The sequence below is a fragment of the Podarcis bocagei genome, assembly GCF_964188305.1.
Source record: "Podarcis bocagei genome assembly, chromosome: 1".
NCBI classification, from domain to species: domain Eukaryota; kingdom Metazoa; phylum Chordata; class Lepidosauria; order Squamata; family Lacertidae; genus Podarcis; species Podarcis bocagei.
The window spans coordinates 72,799,704-72,822,718 of NC_138125.1; the positions used below are offsets into that span (position 1 = coordinate 72,799,704).

The 23,015-nt window shown below is 43.1% G+C and overlaps 1 protein-coding gene across 5 annotated transcripts in view; it reads right to left on the reverse strand.

The window, feature by feature from the left end:
* TUB (TUB bipartite transcription factor) overlaps window positions 1-23,015 on the reverse strand; it is a 131,247-nt gene that overhangs the window by 47,538 nt on the left and 60,694 nt on the right. Inside the window, exon 1 of one of the 5 annotated variants that reach the window (XM_081182757.1) lies at window positions 1,697-1,784. The exons of the other annotated variants lie outside the window; for them this stretch is intronic. The gene's annotated coding sequence lies outside the window, so the exon portion shown is untranslated. Of the gene's footprint in view, window positions 1-1,696; window positions 1,785-23,015 lie in introns of those variants that run through there. 5 annotated transcript variants of the gene reach the window in all.

The following is a 23,015-nucleotide window of genomic DNA, read 5'->3' on the forward strand; positions in this document are numbered from 1 at the left end:
AACCATTTTCATACTTCAAGATGTAGGTGGTGTTTCAGTATATGAGACACAAAGGCATATCCTTCATCAAGTTTCCCACACAGCCTTTTCATTTGCAAAGCCCTGGAGCTGCCACCTCCTTATGAAAACATGAGGAATTGATGGTGTATCAAGCACCAATGGAGCTTATTTTAAAATCCCCACACAGGTGAATTTCATACTGATATATGAAACTGAGACCAAGGCACGTACTACAGACACCATCTGGAGGCTGCTTCAGATCATTCCACATGTCAGCTTAGTTCATGCAGCAAGCAAAAAAAAAAGCTAAGGCAACAAGAAGCTGTTATACAATCCAAACCAACGTCACATTAAGTAGAGCGGACCTGCGTACAGTTATAAAAGGAAGATTCTGCTGTGCCCTCACTGACAGGGACAGTGGCTCCTTTGGAACAAAGTGCCCAACACTGATCTTCCCCATCATTTGTAGGGCTGGAGGATGATCACAAATGCCACCTGCCATGGAAGCAGAAGAAGCTATGGGGCACAGAGCGCCCCTGGTACCCAGAAACATCATGAGCCAAAATGTGGACAGTCAAAAAAGACAATCATGGGGGGGGGGACGACTAGATGTGATATTGAGGTGCATTGCAGCATGGGAGCAGTGTGAGGTAGTCGCCAGAGAGTTGGACTAGGACCTGGAAGACCAAACTTCAAATCTCCACTCAAACCATAAAGTTCACTGGGTGACCACAGGCCAGTTGCTGCGTCTAATCCTAACCTACCTTGGAGGGCTTAGTGAGGATAAAATGGGGAGGGGGGAAGAGCTTTGAGCTCCTTGAAGGAAAATGAAATACAATAAACAAACAAATAAATGAAATGTTAGCAGCTGTCATAGTCCCCCTGAAGCTTCCCCTTTGTTCGCAAAATTTGTCTGAGAATATGTTGAGGGTGCTACTCAAGCAGGCAATAGTAGTTGCTATGTCCCTTATTTGACAGATCCTCTAATCAGAGTATTTTCTAGAAGGAAAGCCTCAAGAGCTGTTTAGAAGTGTTTATTCTGAATATGACAGAAATAACTTTGGAAGGGCAACATTCATCTTGGGCTTCCATCTCCTAGAGAGAAACACAAGGTCACTCAAATGTCAACATACTGCTGTAGTAAGGTTCAGACAGATGCCTGAAATTGCTGTAAGAAATGAAAAACAGTTTCACTCTTGCTTTTTTTTATTGTGGTGCTTTACTTTGAAATACTCTTAGCAGCCTGAAGAGACAATGACTGAGCTGACATACGGCATGTTCAAATTGTGTTACAGGCCAAACCCCTCTGTGCTAGGAGTTCAGCATCACTTATGCCAGCTCTGTGACAGAGGCTTGGTTTACTCTGTGTGCAAGGAAAAGGACAATCCAATGGGATAAGGATAAAAGGCAGGAGGGCAACCACAGAATCCTCACAATTATATGCAGCACCACAAAGAGATGGAAGCACTATTGTCATTTCTTAGAAGGGGTTGGCAAGTGTTGCATGCCAACCCCTTCTAAGCAACTTGCCGCATTTGTATTTTGAGGAGAACAGAATACACTCTAAACTTTAGGACAGATTCACACACTGGCCTCCCACATTGCAAGCAAGCAATATCCATAGGAATGTGACACTGTGTGTCAGAAGATCTGGTGTGTCTTGTCTTGTGTAGTTCCAATGAGCCAACTAGGCTACCTGGCAGGGGCCTAGTGCTGTTCTCTCACGTGGGGAGAGGCAGTCTTTAAGGAGAAGATGCAACCACTGTGCCTTCCACCCCATTTCCCCACTGGCCCCTTCATCTTGCCACCGCCTCCATCTGCTATGGGGCAAAACTGAAGTCCTACTTGCTACCACAAGCACAGGAGGAGGAAAGGCAAAGGGACCAGTGAAAAACACGGGACAGGAAGCCCAGCAACTGTTGTGCTTTCTTGTTACCATGGAGATTTTAAAGAGACAGACAACAAGAGTTCTGGGTTGACAGATGGCAATGCCAGCTGCACTTCTATGTACAGGGGTTACTGCAGGCTTCCTCAACATCAGCCCTCCAGAAGTTTTTTTAGACTACAATTCCCATCATCCCTGACCACTGGTCCTGCTAGCTAGGGATCATGGGAGTTGTAGGCCAAAAACATCTGGAGGGCCGAGGTTGAGGAAGTCTGGGTACCACTACCAAGGAGTAACTACAGTTTAACAAAGCCACACATGGTAACTACATCCTGGGTTAAATATAATGAAGAAGAAAAAAGTTGTGTGCTGAAAATCTGTCGAGAGTACAGTGGATTGGAATAGGACAGCATGAGATTTAACGGTTTACTAGCCCAAATCATGACAAAACTGAACTACAATCTGTAGAAAACAAAACACTGTTATAATGCTGGCATTACATGCTTCTTTATGGTTTAGCAGAGCACTATCATTTGAGCACAGTATGCCAGTGCAATTTATTCCACAGAGGTTCACTTCCCTAAGAAGCATACACACAGAACAATTTCAAAAAATCAGAGTGAGCTGTCAACGATCTCATTAGTTTGCTGCTTGAAATGCTGACTGCAGGGCCTGTTCCTTGAATTGTTATATACATTCTATAAATACCAAAGTCTTGTTTGGTATGTATTCAGCATTTGTCAGCTGGGATTAATATACAGAATTTTGGACTTATAAAGCAGGAGTGGGGAGCAGCTGTCTCTCTTCCTTCACCATTCCTGGTACTAACATTTGAACAAGCAAAAACTCTGGCCTTTAGCAGCACTCCTTTCTGAGAGCTGTGCAGCAAACAGGACCGAAATGTCAACATGCCAACTCATCTTTGCTTTTCTCACAGAAAGCGCTGCCAATGAATGGAAAGATTTGTTCAACGTTAAGGGCCTTGCATCAAAGTAACTTGCTTTATCAATTCTGAGGAGATACAAAAATTAATGGCAAACCCCCAAAGGTACACACAATTATTACAGCCTCTTTCCTCATAAATTTATTGATTTGTAATTAGCATTTTCCATCAAGGGAAACCTCTCCTGCAGGGACACATAACTACTGAGTAGAAAAGCAATAGCAAAAGCTAGGGTACAGGACATTTGCGGGCTTAGAGAAAAGGCAGACACTTTTTCTTCCCACTCTCACCTGCAGGAGGAGAACTACATGAGGGCTTCACTGCCAAGCTGGTCTAAAACCAGGTTTCAACAGCTGTGGAATGAAGGTGGGAAAACAGCAAAGGCTGAAAACACCTGATAATGTGGGCTGCAAGTTCCCCAAGTCTCCACCACAGATTTAGAGAGAGTGCCATGGACACAGGAAGAAGTGAATGCAGTACAGCCAAAAAACAAATGAAAGCATTCCTAAGAGCATGTGGAATACAACAAACTAAAAACTAAATCCTTGGCTCACAGACAAGAGTTAGATGACTGATCCAATATACACAGCAAGAAGTGGAGGATTATCAAATCTGTGAAAATGGATTATTCCTGAAAGAACATTTGAGTGCTTTCTCCAGGGTCAAATGAGCCAAACTATTATTTGCCATGATTTCCCTAGGCTAGTCTATATTGAACAGTTTCAGTACAGATCCTTTACATTTGCATAGCTGGCAATATAGCTCTCAAGAATAAAAAGCAACAGCAATAAATGCATATGAAAAGAATAGATGAGTTTAGTTGTTGCTTCCATCCTGGCTTTAGCTCTTCAGAACACAGGAACGGCCCTTTGGGATCAGACCAGAGGTCTAGCCAGATGCCTGCAAGTAAGGCATGAGCACAACAGAACTCTCCTACTCATGATCCCAAGCAACTGGAGTGTTCAGAGGCAGGTCGCCTCTGCACTTGGAGGTAATATATACCGTATTTTTTGGACTATTGGACGCACCGGTCCATAGGACGCACCTAGATTTGGGGGGGGGGGGGAATAAAGGCAAAAAAAATTTATTCCCCCCCCCCCGCCAGGCGCGGGGCTGGGGCGGGGAAGCCCGAGCTTCCCCCTCCCCCAGAACGGGACCCAGAGCCATGCCGAAGCTGCGCGCAGCTTTGGCATCGCTCTGGGAGCTTGCGGGGCTGGGGGAGGAGGAAGCCTTCCGCCAGCCTCCAAACCATGTCGGGAGACAGCGGGATGGCGCGCTGCGCCTCTCCCGCTGTCCCCCGAGTTTGCGGGGCTGGGCCAGCCTTCTAACCAAGTCAGGGGACAGCGGGAAGGGCGCGCTGCGCCCCTGCCGCTGTCTCCCGAGTTTGCGGGGCTGGCGACGGGGAGGAGCAGGCTTCTCCCCCCGCCAGCCTTCTAACCAAGTCGGGGGACAGCGGGAAGGGCGCGCTGCGCCCCTGCCGCTGTCTCCCGAGTTTGCGGGGCTGGCGACGGGGAGGAGCAGGCTTCTCCCCCCGCCAGCCTTCTAACCAAGTCGGGGGACAGCGGGAAGGGCGCGCTGCGCCTCTCCCGCTGTCCCCCGAGCTTGTGGGGCTGGCGGTGGGGCTCTCCTGAAGCCTGCCATCTCGCTATTCCCCGACCTGATCTGGAGGTTGTGGGGATGGTGGGGGGGAGAAGCAGGCTTGCTTCTCCCACCCCCAGCCTCCAGATCAGGTCGTGGAATAGCGGGATGGCGGAGCGCTGCCATCCCGCTATTCCCCGACCTGATCTGGAGGTTGTGGGGATGGTGGGGGGGGAGAAGCAGGCTTGCTTCTCCCACCCCCAGCCTCCAGATCAGGTCGTGGAATAGCGGGATGGCGGAGCGCTGCCATCCCGCTATTCCCCGACCTGATCTGGAGGTTGTGGGGATGGTGGGCGGGAGAAGCAGGCTTGCTTCTCCCACCCCCAGCCTCCAGATCAGGTCGTGGAATAGCGGGATGGCGGAGCGCTGCCATCCCGCTATTCCCCGACCTGATCTGGAGGTTGTGGGGATGGTGGGCGGGAGAAGCAGGCTTGCTTCTCCCACCCCCAGCCTCCAGATCAGGTCGTGGAATAGCGGGATGGCAGAGCGCTGCCATCCCGCTATTCCCCGACCTGATCTGGAGGTTGTGGGGATGGTGGGCGGGAGAAGCAGGCTTGCTTCTCCCACCCCCAGCCTCCAGATCAGGTCGTGGAATAGCGGGATGGCGGAGCGCTGCCATCCCGCTATTCCCCGACCTGATCTGGAGGTTGTGGGGATGGTGGGGGGGGAGAAGCAGGCTTGCTTCTCCCACCCCCAGCCTCCAGATCAGGTCGGGGAATAGCGGGATGGCGGCGCTTCGCCATCCCCCTATCCCCCGAGCTTGTGGGGCTGGGGGGGGGGAGAAGCAGGCTTGCTTCTCCCCCCGCCAGCCTCCAGATCAGGTCGGGGAATAGCGGGGTGGCGGCTCTGCGCCTCCCCGCTGTCCCCAGCTTTTGGGTGCAGGCTGCTGCCCGCAAGCCTTGCGAGCCCGCGGGACATCCCGCCGGGCTTGCAAGACTTGGGATAGCTTCCTGAAGCCTGGAGAGCGAGAGGGGTCGGTGCGCACGGACCCCTCTCGCTCTCCAGGCTTCAGCAAAAGCCTGCATTCGCACCATAGGACGCACACACATTTCCCCTTCATTTTTGGAGGGGAAAAAGTGCGTCCTATAGTGTGAAAAATACGGTACCCATCATGAGTAGTAGTCATTGATAGGCTTAGAGTGCAGTCCTAAACATCTCTACTCAAAAGTAAGCCCAAGTTAAGTTAGGGTTGCAGCCCTATTTTCCTTCATGAAAGCTTCCCTACTAAGTCAAATAGCAGGGGAAGAGGGACCCTACTGATGCTACAGTGGATGTCACCTATTTAGCTAGAAACAGAATGTATCGATCAAACTGCTTTGGGCTGGAACGTATGCAGATTCTCCTCATCTGGATTGTGAAGATTCCATAACATCTGGACAGGAAAGGGAAGAGATTCCTTGACACCAGAATGGGGAAAGAGTGAGAAGTTTTCACAAACTAGGTACACCACAGTTGTGCCTGAAGTTTACATAGTCGAAAACCCTTCATGGTTAACCACAAACCAGATATAAGGGAAGTGAGGTAATGGTAATGTGAATAAACATCACATAGAAGCAGCTGTGCTTCTTGAGGTACACCAATTCTTATTCAGATAATGTTGCAAAGCCTGAGAACAACAAAGACAGAACGAATGTGCTAACTATACATACCCAAACCTACTTAAATGATCAAAGCTCAACGGAAGTACAATAATGACTAGAGCAGTGCCACAGCACATTTGTAGAGTGATACATCATGGGATTGTACTCTGTTTGTTGAAGCCTGCTTTTAGGATACAGCTTCAAACAGAATACATGTTTTTTTTCTGTTTAGGGCTAGATTAAGATATTATATTGTGACAGTCTCACAAATCTTCTGTCTATAAAGTTTGTGCATTGCTGAGATGGAGGAAGCAATTTTTTCATATACTGTAATGTGAATTCATTTATTTTACTCCCAGTTGGGGCATTTTCAACATTGCTTCTGATGTACAGTGTCAAGTTTTAGAGGCTTCTCCTGCAAAGGAGAAAAATGTTATTATTTTGAACAGCCACTGTTTGTTTGAGTCTTCAGAGCAGATTCTAATTTGTGGTTGCCAGGGCTCAGCGAAAGAAATCTCTTTTCAATCCTTGAGTTAAATCACAGGACATATGAAACAATAATACTGTACAGAGAAGTAATTCGGAACATGTTCAGAGTGATATAACCTTTGCACTGAATGACCACAGTCTGTCCCCAAACACTTTAAGGAATGTGTCTTCAAGGGCAGATGGCATTGCTTTAGGCAGACTTGAAACACTCTTTCTCATCCCATCCTCTCTGTCAGGAGCATATATCTGTATCTAAACTGGAAGTTACAGATATATGTTTTGCAAGCATCCAAACAGAAAACCAATGTTTTAATCATAGAGCCTTCCAGAAATAAACACACAAAGCTTAAATCAGCTTTGTTTTAAATTTGTTCCAGAGTGATTGTGAAACATACACTGAACTAGAACATACATTTGCTTTTCCTTCCAAATTCTCTCCCACATTAATGGAATTCAGACTCAACACAAATGCTCCTCATATCACTGCCGCTCTTTCTCAGTATCAATATACTGGGAATCCGACTTCAAGACCAAAAAATCCCCTTTAATTTTAGCTTTGGTCTTTATCTCACTAAAACTCCAAGTCAATTGTTACTTTAAGAACACATTCATTTTATGAACTAATAATAATCTTTTATGTTCTATTTTATTTATTTTTATTTTCAAAATATTTTTATTACTTTTTTTTTCTCAGATAGATATCAACAGTACAGAAAAACAAAGAAAACAAGAAAAGAAAAAGAAAGAAAAAAGAAAAACTGATTTTTCCAAAGCTTGTTTCAATTCTCCGACCGACTTCCCCACATCTCCCGCACAATGCAATCCTTATAATAAATTTGTCAGCAAATTATAACCTTGTTTCATGTGTTTCTTTTGTACTTTCAGTTACATTTTAAGTTTAAATTACTTATTATCCAATTACTCTATAAACACATATATTATCCTTTTTTTAAACATTTAAACATTGGTTCATTAATGTTATCTAATTTCAATGTCATCCGCTCTCATTGCTGGAGCTAACCTTTCCAAATCATGCGAATTTTTATAGTTCATATAACTTATAAAATTTTTGCAAATAGTCCTTAATTTTTTTCCAGTCCTCTTCAATTGTTTCTTCTCCCAAATCTCGGATTCTGGCAGTCATCTCGGCCTATTCCATATAGTTCATTAATTGCGTTTGCCACTCTTCCAGGGTGGGCAAATCTTGAGTCTTCCAATATTTTGCGACAAGTATTCTTGCTGCTGTAGTTGCATACATAAAAAACGTTCTATCCTTCTTTAACACCTTTTGGCCGACAATGCCCAAGAGGAAGGCCTCCGGTTTCTTAGGAAAGGTGTACTTAAACACCTTTTTTAACTCATTGTAGATCATTTCCCAGAAGGCCTTCACTCCTGGACAGGTCCACCAAAGGTGAAAGAATGTCCCTTCAGCCTCCTTATATTTCCAACATTTGTTATCGGACAGATGATATATCTTAGCAAGCTTGACTGGGGTCATGTACCACCTGTATATCATTTTCATAATGTTTTCTTTCAGGGCATTACATGCCGTAAATTTCATACCGGTGGTCCATAACCTTTCCCAGTCTTCAAACATAATGTTGTACCCAATGTCTTGAGCCCATTTTATCATGGCTGATTTAACTGTTTCATCCTGAGTATTCCATTTAAGCAGCAAGTTATACATTCTCGATAATACCTTGGTCTTTGGTTCTAACAGCTCTGTTTCAAGTTTCGATTTTTCCACCTGGAATCCTGTTTTTTTATCCAACTTAAATTTTATGTTCTATTTTAAAACCCCATTTTGGAATACAGTTCCAATTTGTGGTATGCTCCCAGGTAGCACCTGCCCACATCTCACAAAGTTTCTTTTACACAATACAAATATGGGGAAAATTCAAATTGTCAGAAGGATGGCCTGGTGTTTGCGGAATTCCATAATAATATGGAAGTGATAAATAGAGTGGAATGTTCTAAGAACCATGCCCTGTTTTGCCACCAGAAGTATTAACACTGTGTAAATCTTAATTAGGATTGTGATTTGCATGAAGTTTAATACTTTGCCATTTGTACATCACATTGCATTTAAATCAGGGTGTATTTGGGGTTCTGCTGTCAGACTAAATCCCTTTGGTATTGCTGAAAAACAAACTCACCATCAATTCATTGCTTCCTTTTTAATACTAATTACTACATACGGTACATAGTATTCATTCATTTGTAATCACACACCTGTATTTTAAAAAAGTCATTGTGTTAATTTCATTGTAGTCATATTTATTTGCATTTAATTCCTTTATACTGCCCACTCGCATAAATATCAAGGCAATGCACAGCATAAAATACTGCAAAACAATACAAAATAATCACAATAACCATATGGCTTTTCTAAAACAGGTAATTGAACTGACTAGGCCTGCCAGCATTATTCCAGCAGTGTTTTGTACAGGAAGAAAAAACACACCACATGAATTCCAAAAACCCATTATGCCATTTATTGTATTGTTAAGCACTAGATGATAGGGGTAGGCAGCAGCTAGTGTCTGCTCTGGATTCCTATTATCTTCTAAATAATATTCAAGATGTTGACCTTGAATTATAAAAAACTAAAACAGAGAACTTTATAAACATATGAGGTAGGATATGAGAAGCCATTTTTGGAGACTGATCCAAACACACACACACACACACACACACACACACACACACACCACTTTTTCTTTCTTTGGAGACTCTCGACATCCTGAGCTAGAAACCAGCATTCAACAATACAGCACCTTTCTTTACTTCCTGAGTTAGCAGTGCATCACAACAGCATCATTAGTTCTATGAAGTATCTATTTCCCCCCCTCCCATATTTCCATGACTTCCATTGTTCTGTCTAAATCTATTTTTTCCTGCAGATAACAATAATTGCTCTGGTTGCTTACAACGGAGGCAGTAGAAATGATATAAATTATACAAAGATGTAACAAAGGAGAGGTGCTACATGGCTTTGTGGGCAGCTGGAAGTTATTTATCGAAACATGTATTTTGTTCAGAAATTCCTGCCATTTTTTGTAAACAGGTGTTGTCTTTTTTTGAAGAGGTGTGTCTTTCAGGATGACAATAATATTAAAAAGGAATGAACCCTACCTCGTGTCAATATAGCCAAGAATTGGATGAGTGACCTGGGTGGGCCTGACCTATCTCAGCTGTGTGCACCTGGGTAGTCAGTACAGCACCAGGCTAGACTGGAGGGTGAAGGAGGGTGTTGTCCATTGAAATACTGTCTCATGTACCAGAAATCCTTGGAGTGGGCTTTAAAAACTCTGTACCTGTATTGGGCCAGAGAGAGAGAGATTGAGGGTGCTGCTGGCCTATTGATCATTCTGTTGCCCAACAGCATCCTTGACCAAGCTAGTCTCTGGCATGGTGGAGGACAATAGTTCTTCAATATCCATGAGAGTGCTGCCGTTGGGCTGGAACAGGACTTCATGGGTGATTCCCGCCTGGTAATGCAGTATGCAAAATTTAGCATGGTTCTGTGGTGGAATCGGATAGTGTTCTGAGTGAGTTCAATACAGCTAGTGGAATTTGTGGTGGCAGATGCCACCGGAAAAAGTGCTGGCTTGCCACCAGTCTCGTACCAGATGCCTCATCTACAAATGGAGTGGCAGTCATCACTGGTGTCATCAGTAGCAAAGGCCATTCCCACCATGATCTCCATTCTTCAACACCTGAAACTGGAGTAAAGAGAGGAGGCAGCAGGAAAAAGTTGGGCGGCAGGCAACTTTAAAGTTAGCACTGTAGCAGGTGTGTAAGACATCTCTGAATAACAAACACTGGAGAGAAATAATATTACATTTATCATTTCTCATAAATATTTACACACGCTCTCAGAATGCATGCTTTCTGCAGGTTTAATTGATTAATTACCGGTACATTAATTGACTAAAACTCAGATGATTAATTGGGTAAGCTTTTCTAAATCAAGTGACAGCCCTAGAGACTACATGTTAACCAGATATTAGATTGCCCAAAGAGCATTTCAACTAGTTTTATGCCATCATTCCATTAAACTTACTACAAAGCCACATTTTATTCTCTACTGTAGTTTGCTGAGCATGTACGTCACAAATTGAAAATTAAAGCATGTAAATCTGGTAAACATGCACCAATGAATCTAAAAACACAGGTTTTTTCCTAGTAGTTTCCCCAAATAATCTACAACTCAATACAGTGGTACCTCGGGTTAAGAACTTAATTCATTCTGGAGGTCCGTTCTTAACCTGAAACTGTTCTTCACCTGAGGTACCACTTTAGCTAATGGGGCCTCCCGCCGCGGCCACCATGCAATTTCTGTTCTCATCCTGAAGCAAAATTCTTAACCTGAGGTACTATTTCTGGGTTAGCAGAGTCTGTAACCTGAAGCATCTGTAACCCAAGGTACCACTGTAAATACCTCTTTCTTCCATTCTTAGAAATATCCAAATTTAATTCAGGAAAAAGGACAAAACTCCACAATACCATATACTTCATCCTTCCTATTCAATTGTCATTTTGTTTCCATTTCAGACTATTTTGCAAATTCACTTGAATGAAAACAGAAGTAAATGAGTTTAATAACCACTGATAGCTCTTCTCGCTGCTATGTTCAGAAGATTTATAGGAGCTAGCTAATTAAGGAAATATAATCTAATAAAGTAACCAAGACTCAACATCTACAAATAGAACAAAATTGCCTAGAGTTTCTGTTGTCCCGGTTACTGAGATGGACAGCCTTTGTTTCAGACAATTAAGCCAGACATTTAAAATTACTACATAGAGAAAGTTCAATTGTTCCCAGACTACTTTCTGAATATTGAGGAATACAATCCTCTTGTAGTGAAACTAAGTGTTTCTCATTAATTACTCTGGGGCAGGATTCACTACTGCAACATGCCTATTTACATGGCCAAGTGAGGTTTGTTTGTTCTTAATGATATTTAGGGTGTATGTCATTTGAAGGATGTTCACAATTTAAACCGCTGTACAATATTTTCTCAAATGAGCATGCATTACACCAGGAATAGATATTAGTGTTTAAAGAAGCAGTATGGAAAGTGCACTCACAGATGCAAGAGTCATTCATTCACATACTATTTCCCCACCAGACTATGCCTAAAAGCAGCTTACACAATGTGAGTCATAATAGATACAACTTGAAGTATACTATAGCAAAAACAATTATGGATATCAATAACAGTGTCAAGAATGAATAGCAGCATTCAATATATCTCAACACACTTAACGCAACCATAAAAAACAGGGTTAAACTAAACCAACCAGGAAATCATGGCTCTCCACCTTCTGATTCAATTCCATTTGCAAAGAGTGCACAACAGGTGGCAGGGGCTGCAATCTTGCCAGTTTTCAGTAAAGCTCAAGTTCATTCAAATGACTCAAGGATAAAACCACCTCAAGGTTGCTTCCCAACCTCAGCTGTCAATCCTGGGAGGCAACTAAGTTATCCCTTATTCATAAAAAGTACTTGCTAGTAATTTCAAAAGCTAGATCTTTGCAGGTTACACATACTTATCTTCGATGTTTATGATGCAAGTAACTTAGCCCTTATAGAACCAGGCTGAACACATGAAAAACATTATAGTATTTTCTATAGGGGAGGAGCCACCACTCAGTGGTAGAACATCTCATTTGCATGTAAAGGCCCTATGTGCTATCCTTGGCATCTTTAGGTGGGGCTTGGGGTGGGGGATGCTGTCTGAAACCCTGGAGAGTCACTCCCAAGCAGTGCAGACAACACAGAGCTAGCTGAATTCATGAGTTCACGCCATGTAAATCAGCTTCTTACATTCCTATGAAAATGTATGATTGCTAAATTCTATTATACGAGATCTAAAATATATACTTCAGTTTATTGTAAGAACAAAAAATCTTGTGGCGCTTTAATGTCAAATAAATTCATTTTTCCACAGGCTTTTGTAGGCCACAGTCCACTTCGCATGATTACAGCATCATAATGAATTTGTTAGAATTAAAGGTGCCTCAAGATTCTTTGCTGCTTTTGTTACCAAGGATGAATACGGCTGGAAATTGCTCTACTGTGGTCTCTATTCTTAGGGTGCTGAACAAAAATCCCTTTGCTCAGCTTCCTATTTTATTAATCTATTAATGCAATGGCCCTCATTCCGTCTCATCTGTCATAATGCCCATAGGCAAAAGAAAGAACAATTATAGTCAAATAAACATCACAGAGAACGAAAGCGACTACATATACATCCTACATTTAAGCATACGTCTTCTTAGCTTGATAGCTCATTCATGTGGAATGCTTTCAATTAGCATATGGGAGAAGGAAATGAAACATAAATTGCAGTAGCATGGACTGCTGATTTGCTGGACAGGGGAAAAGGCAATGTGCAGTAGAACAAACAAAAATGTTCTATATGTGTTTGGAAAGCTTGCAGTTTAAACTATGAACCAAAAACCCCCTCCTGTGCAATGTTGGAGCTACAACCCATTTTAAAAGAACAGAAAGGGAAATGGGTCTTTAGTCGCAATAGTAATAGAGAAGTGTTTTCTGTAAAACAAAACCTTGCTTTGCAATCTGTCCCAATTTGTTCTGTGGCAAAAGCCCACCAAAAGGTAATTCTGCAGAGCCTGCCCTATAAACATGAAGTTACACATAAGCAGATCAAAAGAAGTATCTAAAGTCAGTGGGCATGGGGTCATAATGAATATAATCAGTGAGCACCACCTGTCAGCTAAGGAGGAAAAAGCAGAAAGTTTAGCAGTGACCTCCTGGCATTCCCCAGCTATTCAGTCCCTACCCCAACCAGGAGCCTTCTGGGGTTGACAGGTTTGATGCCTCAAGTACCTGGGAGTCATGGATGATCCCAGGGATCATGGCATGTGACCAGAAGAGGTCTCTTCTGGAGCCACATACAAGTACAATCTGGAGCCCTCAGAGCCAAGGGAAAGCCTTCATCCATGATCCAGGAAAGTTCTACCTTGAACACAGGAAAGGTGGTGAACTTCTGGTACTGTTGGGCCATGGCATTTAGAAAGGGATCCTGGCATCTGCTGGTGGGGGACTGTGAAATAAGCAGTGTTAGAAACTGAGATATGAAAGCTAGGTGCTAAATGGCACCTTAAATCTAGGTTATGGGTGCAACAACGGAATGTCTAGGCACACTTTTTTATAACAATAATACAAAGCTGAAAATGAATGAACTGCAGACAAAATATTATGTTCATTTTTCACATGGTCTAGTCCTTCCCCTGCCCACCCCCCTAATATCCTTAAGAGGCTCTCTTCTCCAGTCTTCAAAGAGTAGCTAGAAGTGGGGAGACAGAAAAAGGTCCTCCTTTCCTTCCACTCTGCAGTTTGAATCCAAAATCTTAGGCGCATTAGTGCACCCAGTGCTCAGAAACTGCTCACACTAATGAAATTCCCTGTCACAAATGCACTTAGAATGATGGGAGTTTTGAACACTGGAAATAAGGTGGGCTCCCCAACCAACATCCTATTGGAAGTTCTCTGTAGCCAGTTAATGCAGCCTCATTGGCACATCCTGCAGCACAAGGAAGTCTCAGCTGGAGTGCTCAGAGCCCTGCAGGTGAGAGCACATCATTATATGTAATGCACATAGCAAAGATACAGAAGAACCTCTTCACCAGGTAAACCTCTGAAGATACCTAACAAACAGGCTTGAACAAGCTTAAGTGGGAAGGATGCTTCAGCTCATGAAGCCACTGAAGCCACTCGGTACATTTGTGGAAATTATAATTTAGTGTCATTTTTGCTGGCGATGGAAGAGAAGAGAACCCCACAGATTATTTATAATACCACCAGATATAATTATGCTGTTCTTGGCACTGTGGGAAGCTGACTCTAAATGCTATGTTTATTTTCCCAAATTGTACTGTTTGTGTAGCCAAAATAAGATTTCCTGCTATTTGTAATTGAAATCTGTGGCCTAATTGTTTGGCTGTTTCGCAAATCATTACACATGGCTGCACATTCCAAGACTTCTTCATGAATAAGGCAAATGCTCCTGCCATGACACACATGGTGTAATGGCATGGCATAATCATAAAGTCTGTGTCGGTTGAGGTTATTCATTCTGCAGAAGGGGTGTTCAGGGCTTACGAATGCGCCAGAAATGATAATTCAGACATCATGAACTTAACAAGACACTGTAATCAGCCTTATTCCCTATTTTGCTTTCCTTGTTGTGGCTGCTTTGTTACACTCTCACTTCCCAGGACAGACAACTTGTACAAAAGTGAGAGAATGTAACAGCAAACAGTCACAGTTGTTATTGCAATTTTCTAAGTTTTTCTGTTCTGGGACAGAATGAAATCATACAAGGCACTGAGTTGTCCACTGTGCTATGCAACAGCGTCCCCAAGCACAAAGGAGAGTACCGTAACTATGGCTAGGCAAGATGGGCACCAGCTGCAGCCCAGAAACCCATCTGTGATATGTTTCATTGTTAAAATAGTGTTAAAGCTATGCAATGTCATATTTTCACTTTGGAATGACAAGAGATGAAAAGCCTGATCTCCATCCACTGGGAAACTTAGTGAGGGCAACAGGCCAGACAGATTAGCAGCTTTTCACAGGCTCCTAAAGTGACAGTCTAAAACAGTAAAGCACATTCAGCGACTGACGGCTGCTGATGGTTGAACAGCCTCTTCCACCAGGGTGCTTTTCTCTTTTTGCACTCTGGCTTGAAGTTCTGACACAGTATCACTGCAGAGTAGAATAAATATTTTAGATCAGCGCAAATTTGGGAGTTTCAGCAGCAGTATCCTTAAAGGCACACAAACCGCTCTGGATCCTACAAAACAGTGTTCACGAGGGTCAAGCCAGAGGCAATTCCTGTTTTATGCACTGACCTGTAGGGGCAGGGGAATTCATTTAAGTTTGAAAGGTGAATGTACCTAATTATCCAGCCAAGTAATGTGTACAAGAATGAATATACCAGTGGAAAGTCTCTGCTGTATTATCAGTGAGAATATACAAAAAAATGAAGTGTTTGGGGAACTAGGGAAAGTGCCCCTTCTCAATCCACTTTCCAACTCTTCCACCTCTCCCCCCTCCCTTTGACCTCACCAAAGCCCCCTTACTCATACTACACACCTCACACCAGTTCCCAGTTCATGTGGAAATAATTCTTATGAGAATTATTCATCCAGGGAAGGGGAAAGCTGTGGCGCTCTAGATGTGGTTCCACTACTACTATAGTGGTACCCCGCAAGACGAACGCCTCGCAAGACGGAAAACCCACTAGACGAAAGGGTTTTCCGTTTTGGAGGCGCTTCGCAAAACGAATTTCCCTATGGGCTTGCCTCGCAAGACGACAGCCCATAGGGAAATCTCCGGGACAGCGGGGAAGCGCAGCGCGTCTTCCCCACTGTCCTCGGACCTCCTCCCGCCGCGCGGCATCGGAACGAAGCTCCGATGCCGGGCAGGGGGGGGAACGCCTCCTCCCCCCCCCCGCGCGGCATCGGAACGAAGCTCCGATGCCGGGCAGGGGGGGGGACGCCTCCTCCCGGCGCGCGGCATCGGAACGAAGCTCCGATGCTGGGCGGGGGGGGGAACGCCTCCTCCCCCCCGCGCGGCATCGGAACGAAGCTCCGATGCCGGGCAGGGGGGGGAACGCCTCCTCCAGCCGCGCGGCATCGGAACGAAGTTCCGATGCCGGGCGGGGGGGGGGAACGCCTCCTCCCGCCGCGCGGCATCGGATGGCTTTCCTGAAGACTTGGGGTGGGAGGAGGGTTTTCCTTCCCACCGCCAACATTCAGAATGCTGTTCTGAATGTTGGCGGCGGGGAGGAAAAACCCTCCTCCCACGCAAGCCCCGGGAACAGAGGGAAAGCGCTGCGCGCCTTCCCCTCTGTTCCCGTACCTGTCCTGAAGGCTTGCGGTGCGGAGAAAAGCCCTTCTCCGCACCGCCAGCCTGGCAAGCGGTTTCCCTAGGAACGCATTAATCGATTTTCAATGCATTCCTATGGGAAACCGTGCATCGCAAGACGAAAAAACCGCAAGACAAAGAGACTTGCGGAACGAATTAATTTCGTCTTGCGAGGCACCACTGTACTACTACTACTACTACTACTACTACAATAATAATTTATTATTTATACCCCGCCCATCTGGCTGGGCTTCCCCAGCCACTCTGGGCGGCTTCCAAAAAATTTTTTAAATACTGTAATACATCAAACATTAAAAGCTTCCCTAAACAGGGCTGCCTTCAGATGTCTTCTAAAAGTCTGGTAGTTGTTGTTCTCTTTGACATCTGGTGGGAGGGCGTTCCATGACTCTCATCATCTCTAGCCAGCATCTCTGATGGTCAGAGATGGTGGTAACTGCAGTTCAGCAAAATCTGGAGGGCAACAGGTTCCCCTGGTGCTCCCTACATCCTTATAATTATCTTCAGTAAAGTATGCAAACAAAAATATTTGATTTCCAATAACTCTCATAGACTCACATAATGGAAGATTTGCCTGTTGAAAACAGTGGAATTTAATTCCAAGTCAACATTAATAAATAGGATTGCACTCAGTGGAATAAATTACCGGCGCCAACGTTTTCAATTGATTTGTCTATCAATCAATAGGTGGCTTCCCTATTTGTAATCTGAAGCTATAAACAGCATACAAGGAAAATTAAGTTGTCGGAAACACTGTGTGTGTCAAATAAACAGCATTCAAAACAACAACAGCAATTATAAAAAAAACTCTCTCCAGAAGGCAGCAAGATATTCATGTAATATAATCCCAGATTAAAAATACAAATCTGTTAAATATTAGCTAAGTATGCAATTGCAAAAGAGATGGCCCACATCTTTTCAAAAGCAAGCTAACCTTCTACATACATGTAGATGAAGACCATCTCTGCTTGACTACACATCTTCCTTTGAGCACACAGCATCATCTGATGTTCTAAAACCTTGCAGCTGATGTGCTGTTTTGGACAGCCCTGCATGAGATGGTAGGGTAAGGCTACCAGATGTCCCCGTTTCCTGGGGAGAGTACCCAGATTTACAAATCAGTCCCCTGACAAAATCCTATCATTCCGACTGATTTCAATGAAGCATCCCCGGATTCATTGGGGGAAAATATGGTAACCTTATGGTAGGGCATATGGCTATAGACCAACTGGATCAGTCACTGTTTGAGGCTAATTAGCATTAGATAATTCCATGGAGTGGTGGAAAATGATGCAGGAAATAACTTTTAAAAGATAGGAGAAACAGGGTGGAAGACCAGGTGTTTGTTTTGGTTTTTAAAATACAAAAAACAAACCCAAGATTCAATAAGATCCAATAACATTTCTTGTGATAACATTCCGTAAAGTATCAGATCTACTGATGTGTCAAAAACATGGAAACTCTTAAGTTACAGCAACTGATCTTTGCTTCTGAACCATGTAGCAATAAACATGTTCCACACTGTCACATATTGTGCTTGCTTACATGTGAGCATAATATACCCACATTTCACCTTGGACTTTCAGCTCCAATCCTCTTTCTCTGCAGGTTGGGGAAACACTCTGCTTTACTTGCAGGGTTTAATCTGGGTAAGAGGGTATATGTTTGCAGTAATATGGGGCGGGAGTGACAAGATGGAAAGATGGAGAATGCCAAGGAGAGACATGGGTCAGCCAGGCATTGGGGAAAGTGTCTGTCTCCAATTTCACCTTCCATACTAAGTCACTCTTTTAATTAATAAAAAATTTGTATAGCATTTCCTAGTGCTCATGTACATCATATGCAATATCTATTTTATTATTATTATTATTATTATTATTATTATTATTATTATTATTATTGCATTATCTATTCTTAATTATAACCCATCCTTTGTCCTAAGGTCCCAGAATAGGTTAAAACATTAAAACACAGTATTAGAAACAGTTTTAAACAACCCAGAATGCAGTGGTCAAGTCATCTCTGTCCAAAAGGCCTGTAGATGGAGAAAAGGCATTCCTAGCCCCTGAAGCCACCCGAGCCTCCAGTGACAGTGTTGAATCTAGGAGTGCCCCCTAAACTGAGAACCTGCTCCTTCCAGGAGACTGCAACCCCATTCAGGGCAGTTCGCCTTCCCATCTTCCAGATGTGAGAACTTGGGACAACTAATATCTGTCTTTTCAGGATTCAGCTTCATTTTCTTGGCCCACATCCAGCCCATCTTACACCTCTACTGCCTATTCTGATTCACATGGAACAGAGAGATTGAGCTGGGTGTCACCTGCAGATTGACACACTTCACTCCAAATTTCCTGTTGACAGCTGCCAAAAGCTTCATATACATGTTGTATGTAATTGATATCATTACACAACCCTATAAGGCAATAATATATTATTATCTCCCATTATCCCATATTCCAGATAGGGTAGGGAAATGCTGGAGCTTAGAGGGAGTGCCTTGTCTAAAGTCACAAAAATGAGTGGATGGCAGAGGCGAGATCTGAACCAGAGACTGTGAATTCAGTCTAAAAGTTGCATAGGTATATTGTTAATTTCAGTATGCATATTTCTAATCTCAGTTTCATAATTAGGACCATGATTCTGATTCCAACACTAATAGGGATTTGGGTGGATTTGATTCCCCCACCCCCAATAAGGTCAGAATGGGTGGAGGCTAGACAGAGATACATTTTGAGCAATATTTTACTCCGCAAAAGTGCAGCCATAACACACACACACACACACACACCTGTGTTCTGTGTTACTCCAGATGTAGTTGTAGCATTGCCACATCAAACCAACAGGTAACAAACTGCTGTAAGTCCCTTTCTGAACTATGTTGCTCCTTTTTTTAATCAAATATGTCCTGCTTAAGCAATTAAAGCTATTCTAAAACACTGAAGATAGGATCCATGTATTTTCCTCCCCTACGTCATAATATGGTTTGGGTATTGAATATGTAGGTTACTTTACACACCACCATCTGCTGTTATGAAGCGTGCTAAATGTTGCTAATCAGATTATATAGGCCTTGCTGAAAATTTAGAGAGGCAATCATGTTATTTTCCCCATACTGTGCACACACACTTTACGTTTCAGCTCTTAGCTGCCACCAGCAACGACTTTTATATAAGACTAATTTTCAACAGTGCAAACCATTTCCCATATGTGAACAAATAATCAAATGCACCAGATCTACTGAGACATGATGATACCACAGAGGGAATTATCTCTTCAGTGCTCTTGTAGCAGGAGTTCTGCACAGTCAGCACTGCAACCGTGCTGCTTCATTCAAGGCATGTTTGATGCGCTGTCAAAACAAAGCTAATATGCAAACTCCAGAGAATGCCAACCTCTACAATGAGCTTGTGCTAGTGTCTTAAGCTTCTGAAGACCTCAGATTATGAGTATCAATATACATCACACAAGCAGTAAAAAGCAGTCAACAGACACTTTGAAGAGCTGTTAAACAAAGTAATTCATGCTGTGCAAGCAGGAATTCTAATGTAGTATTAAGGCTCGGCTGCAGAGCACTTATTTTGGGGACTGAAATGTCCTAGAGAAACAATCCATTCACCATATATATTGAGGGAGTGTTATCCAAGTGGGTTACCTGCCCACCCACAACACTAATGGATCAGTGCAGGCTTTTAACAGAGGAGGTATTTCAGAAGGCAGAGCTTCCAGGGGCACATCCTGAATTTTCAGTACTTACTGCAGCGCATATGTTGGTTTAGAGTTAAAGTACCTCGTTTAGGCACAGCTGCAAAGCTGATGGAATGGAATGGAAGGGAATGGAAACTGATTTTCTTTGAGCAGCAGACCCCAATGGCAAATCTTGGATCACTTATGAAATTACCCAGTTTCAAATGCCACTTCAGGTAAGGCACAGAGAGGGAAGAAGATGCTCTTCATGAACCTCAACCCTACTCCATCCCTGACTGTGCATTTCTTTTCATCACAGCCATCTAAAGGCATCAACTGTTTTTAAATATATGTATATATATTTAACAGGATTTATATACCACTTAATCATCAAAACCTGTAAACAGTTTCCATCCGCTATAATTCAGCCTTTAATCCCCTAGAATGGAAAAAGAAAGTCAACGTTTCATTGGTGAAGGGAGTTCGGGACTGAGAGTATAATAACATAAAATAAGCACTCAGACGAACCCACTGCGTTAGTTTTAAGTCACTGCAGGCTGCTATGCTGTAAGGTATGTGCATTTTAAAAGGGAGAGACGGTGACAGAGATCAAAGAGAAGCAAATAATAAGAACGTTCATTTAAGGCTCCATTTCTTTGATGTGCACAGCGCAGAGAAGACAAAAGGATTACTTTTCACGGGGAAATGAAGATGAAGCACTGCCTCCCTTGCGCAATATTACAAAGCCCCCTGCAAAACCTTGGCATCAGCTGATAGGTTGCCTGAGTGATGGCATAGCTGTTATTCCCACCACAACTGCTTATCTTTCGGCACATCTTTAGAAGGACAGAGAGAAAGCAATTGGAGTTCTTTGTTCTCTGCCTGATCTGCACACACACAAAAATGCTTTCCAAGAGTCAGTGGTGCTGTTGCATTCTTAGACGACATTCTGTAACAACTTTTCAACTACCAGTTAGCAGGAATGTTTGTTTACATCCTGCCTTTCCCCCAAGGAGCTCAAGGTGGCATACAGAGAGAGTTTCCCAGACCCAAACCTCATTCACTTCAGCAAGGCTGCTCCATCCTGGGCCTTCAGCCCATGCCCTGGGTGTTGTATGTTAGATCAACACGCAGTTCCTTTTTTACAAAAAGCAACAACAAATAACATGTTACAATCTTTGCTTTCGCCACCCCCTGCTTATTTTTACTACATGCTGTGAACCAATTTGTCTGTCGTGCATTTAAAGTTCACCCTCTCCCTGTGGGAGAGAAACACTAAAATGGCTGTAAGGTTTCCCATAAAATTGTGCAGCACTTGAGGGAAAATACTTTCTCTAAGTTGCTGTACAAACAGAAACGTTTTATTGAAATACAAAGCATGTTCAGAAAAGTTATGATTCAGCCCTCAATTAAACATGCACATCATTAATGTGTTTTTTTAATTAAAAAAAATTAAACGAAACACACAAGACCTAGTATAGCAAAGAAAAATGGAGAAATGCACACAGGTTATCCTCAGGACAATTTTAATTTTCAGTATGTTTTCCTGCCATCGGTGCAAAAAATGTGTTTTCATATTACAAGCCTGTTCATACAAAGCTTACTACTTTGAAGTAAGCTTCACTGAGTTCAGTAGGACTAACTTTCAAGTGTGTGTACTGGATTGCAGGCTTTGTCACTTTGTAATCTGCTCTTCAACTCTGATGAGCTCCCATAGCAAAAAACAATTTTAATAACAAATAAACGGCAACGCCATTTAAAAAAACCCAAGGGGAAAAAATACATAATAAATTAACAGCATTATCAGAACAGCAGGGAGCGTAGTCTAAACCACATTTGGAAAGGAAAAGCTGTTTAGCAGGGAAAGCTGTGCCATGCAGCCCTATAGATATGATTGGACAAAGGTAAGCAAAATTAAGTTCAGTGGGACTTACGCATAGGTAAGTGGGTAGTGATTTGCAGCTTTACATTAAAAATTTCATAGCTTAAGGGTGGCAGCAGAGAACTGACTATTGATTGTGGAGGACAATCAAGCCTCTGAAGGAGGCGACGCCTGCAGCAAAGATTTATCAGTTGGCAGAGCATGAGACTCAATCTCAGGGTCGTGGGTTCAAGACATACGTTAGGCGAAATATTCCTGCACTGCAGGTGTTTAGAGTAGATAATCCTGGTTGTCCCTTCCAACTCTACAATTCCATGATTCTATGATTATCAGGCCTCAGTGTGAGCATAAGAGGAGAATCCTTGACCCAGGCTGTATGGAACTATATAAGATCCAGAAGTCAGACATTAACCTTAAAATAAACTGGCAACCAGTGGAACTTCTGCAGCATTGGTGGGACAATGCTCCTGTCAGTTATTACCAATCACCAAACCTGACCATTGTATTCTGGACCAAATGAAGTTTTTATGCTGCCTTCATGGGCAGCCCCACAAATAGTGCATTGCAGTAGTCCAATTGAAACTTATCAGAACATGCAGAACAGTACATAAGAACTATGGCCACATGACACATCTGGCAAGTATGTGTTTTAAAAAATAACATCGACGGCCCAAAGAGTTATCTAATTACATTTTTTTTTTCATTACAAAAAAGAGAGACAAATTACCATTTTATTTATAAGCCACAAAGCATGGGTAGGCAAACAAAAGCCTGGGGGCCTTCTAAATCTGGCCCATGGACAGTCCAGGAATCAGCATGTTTTTACATGAGTAGAATGTGTGCTTTTATTTAAAATGCATCTCTGGGTTATTTGTGGGGCATAGGAATTCGTTCATTATTATTTTTTTCCAAAATATAGTCTGCCCCCCCCACAAGGTCTGAGGGACAGTGGACCAGCCCCCTGCTGAAAAAGTTTGCTGACCCCTGCCACA